Raw genomic sequence first — 7,500 nt, 5'->3', positions numbered from 1 at the left:
GCCAGGCTGGGGCGTGGACTAGGTTTTCTAGTCTAATGACTGAAGCGTAATTATGGATTTTCTGAAGTCTTAAATTGTGGATTTTTAAAAATCCGCAGCATATGTCTCCTGCTCTTCTGAGGTATCGTCTGAGAACCACCGCTTAAAGCGTTGGATCAATCAGTTAGAAATATAAGGCATAGTTCATTCAAATGGCACACTAACAACTCAAAATGGGAGCGACACGTTGCATAAAACTGTCTTAGAAGAATTAGAGAAGAAAATCAAACTGTGGGATTGTCTTGAATAGCTATCACCACAAGTCGACTCTGATAAGGCAGACCTGCGGTTAAACATAGCACTGTATTTAGGTAGTTATTTAACTTTTCCAACTTATTGAAACATTTCGTAAATGCTGAAACAATGCAGAAAATAGAGTAGAATGTAAAATATGAAAAATAATAAAAATAGGTAAGAAATTCAAAGCCATGATAATTTTTTGTCGTATAATAATAGAAATTTAGTTCTTAGAGCGATGTAGCTAAATAAGTAGAAGAAAAATTATAGTAATAATCGTAATAAGTGGTTAAATATGTTGGATGAAGTAGAAATAAGCAAAGAAAGAGTCCAATATGAAGAATATAAACGGAAGCTAGAGTTAAAAAGAAACAGCTACTACAACATCAACGTCAACAACTGTAACAACTACCACAAGATGACACAAAAACTATAACAAAAATATACATAAAGTTCTCTTGCAGAAAATTGCTGTTAACTGCTTTACAAGCACACTACACATAAAATAACAACGTAAGATATATGTACATGTGTGAGAGTGAATATAAGTATGTGTGTATATATATATATATATATATATATATGCACACACCCACACACATATACAAATATATATTCATATGTAAACAGAAAAAGATGCTAACAGTTAAATACGTCTTACATAGTCATACAAGGAAGTGCGACGAGCTTTATATTTCTTTGGCTCATTAATTTTTGTGTTAGTTTAGTTTTTTTTTATCCCTTCTTCTTTCTTGGTTATTCGGAGCAGGAAGGAGCGGCGGAGGGGGAGGGACTGGCGGTGGGGGGTATCTAAGGAAGTACTATCGCATCTATGATTTTGGAAAACTCCTCCTGTTTTTCTTTTTCGTTGTTTTTTTCTATTTTCTTGTAATCATTTTTTTTCTTTGTTATTTCTTTTTCTTTTTCACTGCAAGTCACACACAACTGTGTAAAACATAAATGGGAATAGGAGGGATTCTTGCCTGTTATCTTGGGAAGTGGAAAAAAAAAAGCAAACAGGAAATGATTGGAATATGGCGAACAATAAATAAACATATATACATATTCACATATATATACTGTATGTATATATATATATATAGATATATATATATATATAGGTATGTATGTATATATTATTTGTATATATGTATATATATATTATTTGTATATATGTATATATATATTTATACATGTTGTAAATACAAATGATTTGAACAAAAAAATTGCATAATCGATCGATATACAAGGATGGATTTTTGTTTTCCTTTTGTTTCTAAAGTCGAATACATGAACATTAAACAAGGATGGTGGGGGAGACGGTGGTAGTGATGTGATAAGAATGATGACGACGAGGAAGATGATATGTGTGTGAGTGTATGAATTGACGTTTGTGTGTATATTCATATATATATATATATGCATGCGTTTATATCTATATCTATACATATATGTACTTGTGTGTGTTTCTGTATAATCTGTATATGTGTATATATATATATATATATATATATATATATATATATATATGTATATACATGTGTGTGTCTATGTCTATATCTGTATAATTTGTATGTATATATATATATATATATACATACATGTGTGTGTGTATCTGTATAATCTGTGTATATATATATATATATATATACATATACATACATACATATATAAGTATATACACACACACGCAAACGCGTATATATGTACTTGTGTATGTGAATACGTGTGTGTATGTGTGTGTATGTATGTGTGTGTGTGTGTTTAAAACAAAAGAAACTTTTCGAGCTGGCTGGAAAAAACAGCAGTAAATATGGATAAATAGAAATGAAGAAGGAAATGGCGTTTTTAGTTTCTTCATGTAAACTCGCATCCTTTTCTTTTCCTATCTTCAACACCAACAACAACACTACTACATTACCAACAACAACAAGAACAACTCTAACACATACCACATTACTGCCACCATCACCACCACTAACACCCCCACAATCTCGATGATGATCATTATCATCATGTTCGTTATTATTATTAAATTTATTTCTATTCATAATAAAATCATCGTATTTTCTTTCGATATGTATGTGTGTGTACACGCGCGTGTGTTTGTGTTTGTGTCTGTGTGTGTGTGTGCTTGTGTGTGTGTGTGTGTTTTCTTGTTCTTGTATTATTTGTTTTACAGCACTGCAGTTATGCTCTTATTATTCATATTATTTGAGAGGTTTTCGCTGAAATGCTGAAACGGAAGTTGAAGTGGAATCCGGAAGTAAATAGGATTCGATTAACTTGGACGATAGAAAGAAAATCCGATTAAAGCAAGAAAGAAAACATAATAATAATAATGATAAGAAGAAGAAGAAATAGTGAGATGCAAATAAAAAAACTATAAAATAAAAAAAAACTATAAAATAAAAAAAAACATCTTAATACGAATGTGAATACATAAGTCATTCTTTTCTTCCATGTGTGTGTGTGTGTGTGTGTGACGAAGAATATCTGTTCGTATGTGTGCGCTGCATAGTTAAGATGTATTTGTATAAATATTTGAGGCAGTATGTAAAACAAAGGAAATATAATTCATTTTGATTCTTGGTTTCAGTTTTTATGACATTTAGCTGTTCGGTTTTTGTTATAAATAGTGAGTTGCGTAGCCTATGTGGCCCGCACACACACACACACACACACACACACACATATATATATATATGAGCGTATGTAGATGACATCGGATAAGTGTCAGGTTGGCCGACTCGTTAGAGCATTATGTTTCATTGCGCTTATTCCTTCCGGCTATCTTTGCTCTGTGTTCAATTCCAGCGTGTATAAACAGTGACAGTCTCATCGATTTGGTTTTCGATATTTAACATACCAGTCATGTGGTTCAATCGGTTCATCCTCCATGTCGCTCTCACTATCTCTCTCTCTCTCCCTCTGGATATAACACACACACACACACACACACTCGTATATATATATATATATAAGAGAGAGAGAGTGAGAGAACGAAAGGTTGAAAGGTAAAGTCGACCTCGGCGGAAATTGAACTCAGAACGTTAAGACGAGCGAAATACCGCTAAGCATTTCGCCCAGCGTGCTAACGGTTCTGCCAGCCCGCCGCCTTAATAATAATAATAATAATAATAATAATAATAATAATAATAAACACTAGGGTGTGCTGGAAAGAACCTCACTTTGGGTAAAAGAAAATACAGGAGGATCAGGTCCTTCAGGTTTTCTGAGCTTTGTAAAAGAACTCGGAATGTAGGGCCTCCAACCAGGTTTCTCGCGACACCCTTAAAGCCAGCAACTTTTCAGCACCCTTTCGTGTGTGACTTTATACGGGAGAACCAATTAATTGTGATTTCATTCAACGTATTTCTTTCTCAGATTCACACTCTTATTGCAGCGGTCCTTCAGTTTTTTCTAAGCCCCGTAAAAGAACTCAGAAGGCCGGGCCTCCAACCAGGCTTTTCGCGACACCCTTCAAGCCAGACACTTTTCAGCACACACCCCCACCTCGTAATATATTAAAGAAAGAAAGAAAGAAAGAAAGAAAAAAGAAAGGCAGAACGAACGAGAGAAAAATCCTGCTCCAGATCTCAGATTGTACAAAGCTGAATGTTACAGTAGTGAAAATATTAAACTTGCCTCTTTAAAACCGCGAAAGTTTTCTCACAAAATTATTGTAAAAATAATATCCAGTTTTATTGCCTTTTATACAAGTTATGGGAATTTATTTCTAGCTCTCGGCTTTTGTTTTATTGTCTATCTGACATATTTAGTAGGTAGTATTCTTGCCACAACCTAAATACTGCTTTAAACTCCTATTCTGTAATAACGTTCTTTTATCACATTATTTAAATGTGCTAGATTTTACATTTTATATACATCTCATGTTTATATATATCTTTGTACATACATGTAGATTTTTGTTTATAGCCGACACGCATACGTCATGTGTTCACATTCTGTATGTGTTTATTTCGTGTTCACATGCTATCTGTATAAATATACGTACCTCTTCGCTCGCGTTCAACATTCATATGCGATGTGTTCATATTTGTTATACGTCTGTCTTCATGTTCAAATACGACCTGTCTTATAAACATTAGTTTTTATTCACAGTCAACGTTACGCGCGCGCGAGTGTATTTGTGTGTGCAAAACTCAATCTGTACCCAGCACTACAGTGGAGGCGCAATGGCCCAGTGGTTAGGGCAGCGGACTCGCGGTCATAGGGTGGCGGTTTCGATTCCCAGACCGGGCGTTGTGAGTGTTTATTGAGTGAAAACACCTAAAGCTCCACGAGGCTCCGGCAAGGGAGGGTGGCGAACCCTGCTGTACTCTTTCACCACAACTTTCTCTCACTCTTACTTCCTGTTTGTGTTGTGCCTGTAATTCAAAGGGTCAGACATGTAACACTATGTCACGCTGAATATCCCCGAGAACTACGTTAATAGTACACGTGTCTGTGGAGTGCTCAGCCACTTGCACGTTAATTTCACGAATAGGTTGTTCCGTTGATCGGATCAACTGGAACCCTCGACGTCGTAACCGGCGGAGTGCCAACAACCCAACACTACAATTCAATGATATAACAATTAAAATTCTCAGGAATACTCCTCGTTGAAACCGAGAAATGATCCATTTGCATATATATATATATATATATATATATATACACGTTAAATAACTCTCTCTATATATATATATATATAGAGAGAGAGAGATGCATAGAATAGGCTGGAGCACTCTATATTTTAAACAGACCTATTATGATAGAAATAGCTGGTCTGTTTATTCATATTGATTTGAAACTAAAAGCTACAAACACCTACAATGATTTTCGAAATATCTTGATAAAACCCTATCAAAAAACTATTTGTAGTCCTAAAACCACTTGGTTTCGGAATTCCAAATTTTCAGAAGCCTTTATATAAGCATAAATGAAGACACCTGTCCTAGTAGGTTATGTTGCATTACTAAGGGTCGTAAGATCATGGTTTCGATTTGCAGACAGGAGAGTAATTTGTCGCCTTGGAAAAGATTTTCTATGTTAATTGCTGGAGTTGCCTCAGCTGAAAATCAGCTGCTTGGGATGCAAATTGGCTCCTTAGCGACTATAAGCTGCAGATTTTCGGAGTTCAAACTGTCAAAAGCTCGTTGAAGATTACAGCAGACTGGATGAATATATTAATAAATGGCCAACAACAAAGGGCGTGTGACGTTGTGTTTAGGGAGTTGCTAACACGAACGAGAGATCGTTGTTTCGATTTTCGGGCCGTGTGTTGCGTTGTGTTCTTCACCAAAACATTTAGTCAGACGTTGTTCTGATATCGCTTCGACATCTGATGTGTGGCACACCGTGCATCCGTAGAAGCAATGTCAAAAATGCTGGAAGGGGTGAGCAAATGTACAACAAAAACATTTGATTGCTAAAAACAAACCATCTGTACAGTTTGTTCAGTAAGAAATTGCATAACCATCGTCAGGCGTCATCGCCAGTATTGGCTCACGACAATAAAGAACAACATGAAATTTAAAAAGAAGCTATCACCTAGGAACATCTTTTAATTTAAATACTTCTCGTAACGTTTAGTTGAATATACTATTATAACGCATGAACTAATATGGATATTGTGGTCAGGTAATGATTTTATAATTAACGAACGAAAAATGCTGTAATATTTCCAAAACGAAATGTAAAGTGGTAAATTTTAATCCCACTTGTCCACGATGTAAATGAATAGGAGACTAACAAGCGTTGTGCAGTAGAAAAGAATAAATCTAGGAAATAAGACAATGTATAAAATATGTTACATGATCGAGTCCATAAAATGACCCCCACCTCGACTGGATGAATAATTGTAAGCTAAAAGATGAACGGTGTGCGAGTAGGAAAACGTCGCATGACAGAATCGTACCAAACGATTGGATGAACATAACTAGGGATTTCATGAAAGATGTTTTGAGTCGATACAACTGGGGTTGTCTCATATAAGACCAATGAAATTATATTAGTTATATGCAATTAGCACCGCCTGGAAATGTTTTTAGCGAACAATTCGACCACAGGACATATTTTTAGCCTACTACTTATTCTGTCGGTCTCTCTGCCCAATCGCTTGGTTACGGGGACGTAAACACACCAAAACTGGTTGTCGAGCGATGATAGCGGGCAAACACAGATACAAACACACACATATACATGTATATATGCGAAGGGCTATATACATATACATACATATATATATATATATATATATATATATATATATATATATATATATATATATATATATATATATATAAACAGACAAACAGACAGACACACACACAGATAAATAGATAGATAGATAGATAGATATAAGAATGGGTTTGTGCAAAGACTTACATACGTATCAGTACTTATGTGTGCCTGTGTTGCTGTCTCTATCATGTATCTGTGTGTGTGTGTGTGTGTGTGTGTGTGTGTGTGTGTGTGTGTGTGTGTGTGAGTGGGAAAGGGTGCATGTGTGCGTGTGTGCATGTGTATGTGTGTACATATTCTCTCCGATTGTCTTTGGTTCCTGATTACAATTAGAAGTAGGTATATATTTTAAGGAAGTTTTATTTTAAAATACATAGACATACGTACACGCACTTATAAATGCATGCATGTACGTATGTGCGTGTATGTATGTTTGTGTGCATGAATGCATGTATGGATCTATGTTTGTATGCATGTGCGTGTACGTTCGTGTATATGAATTCATGTGTGTATCTATGTATGTACGTATGCATGTGTGTGTATGTAGGTTTGTGTGTATGAATGCATATATGCATGTGTGTGTGAATGAATGCATGTACGTACGTACGTACGTACGTACGTATGTATGTATGACTACATATATATATATATACATATATACATATATATATTTCTATATGTGCGCGCCTGCGTTTGTGTGTGTGAGTATATGTGCGTATGTGTTTCCATATAGTTGATATTAAAAAATAGTAAAAAGATTTCAATAATATTTCAGTGAATACTTTAAAAAGTTCTTCAATTGTTAGCGAGAATGGCAAACCGATTCTCTGTTAAGAATATCTTCAAATTTCTAGTAGCGTCGTGGTTTTATGCTGAGTAGGTTCTATTTATTCTATTTGGATATCCTGTTGTGAATTCCTTTGATGGTTCCAAATTTCGGTAGAGCCTTTGCAAAAAAAAAATGTATTTATACAT

The sequence above is a fragment of the Octopus bimaculoides genome, chromosome 21 (assembly GCF_001194135.2).
Source record: "Octopus bimaculoides isolate UCB-OBI-ISO-001 chromosome 21, ASM119413v2, whole genome shotgun sequence".
NCBI lineage: Eukaryota > Metazoa > Mollusca > Cephalopoda > Octopoda > Octopodidae > Octopus > Octopus bimaculoides.
The sequence above is the reverse complement of the archived record's forward strand: the minus strand, read 5'-3'. Positions refer to the sequence as shown.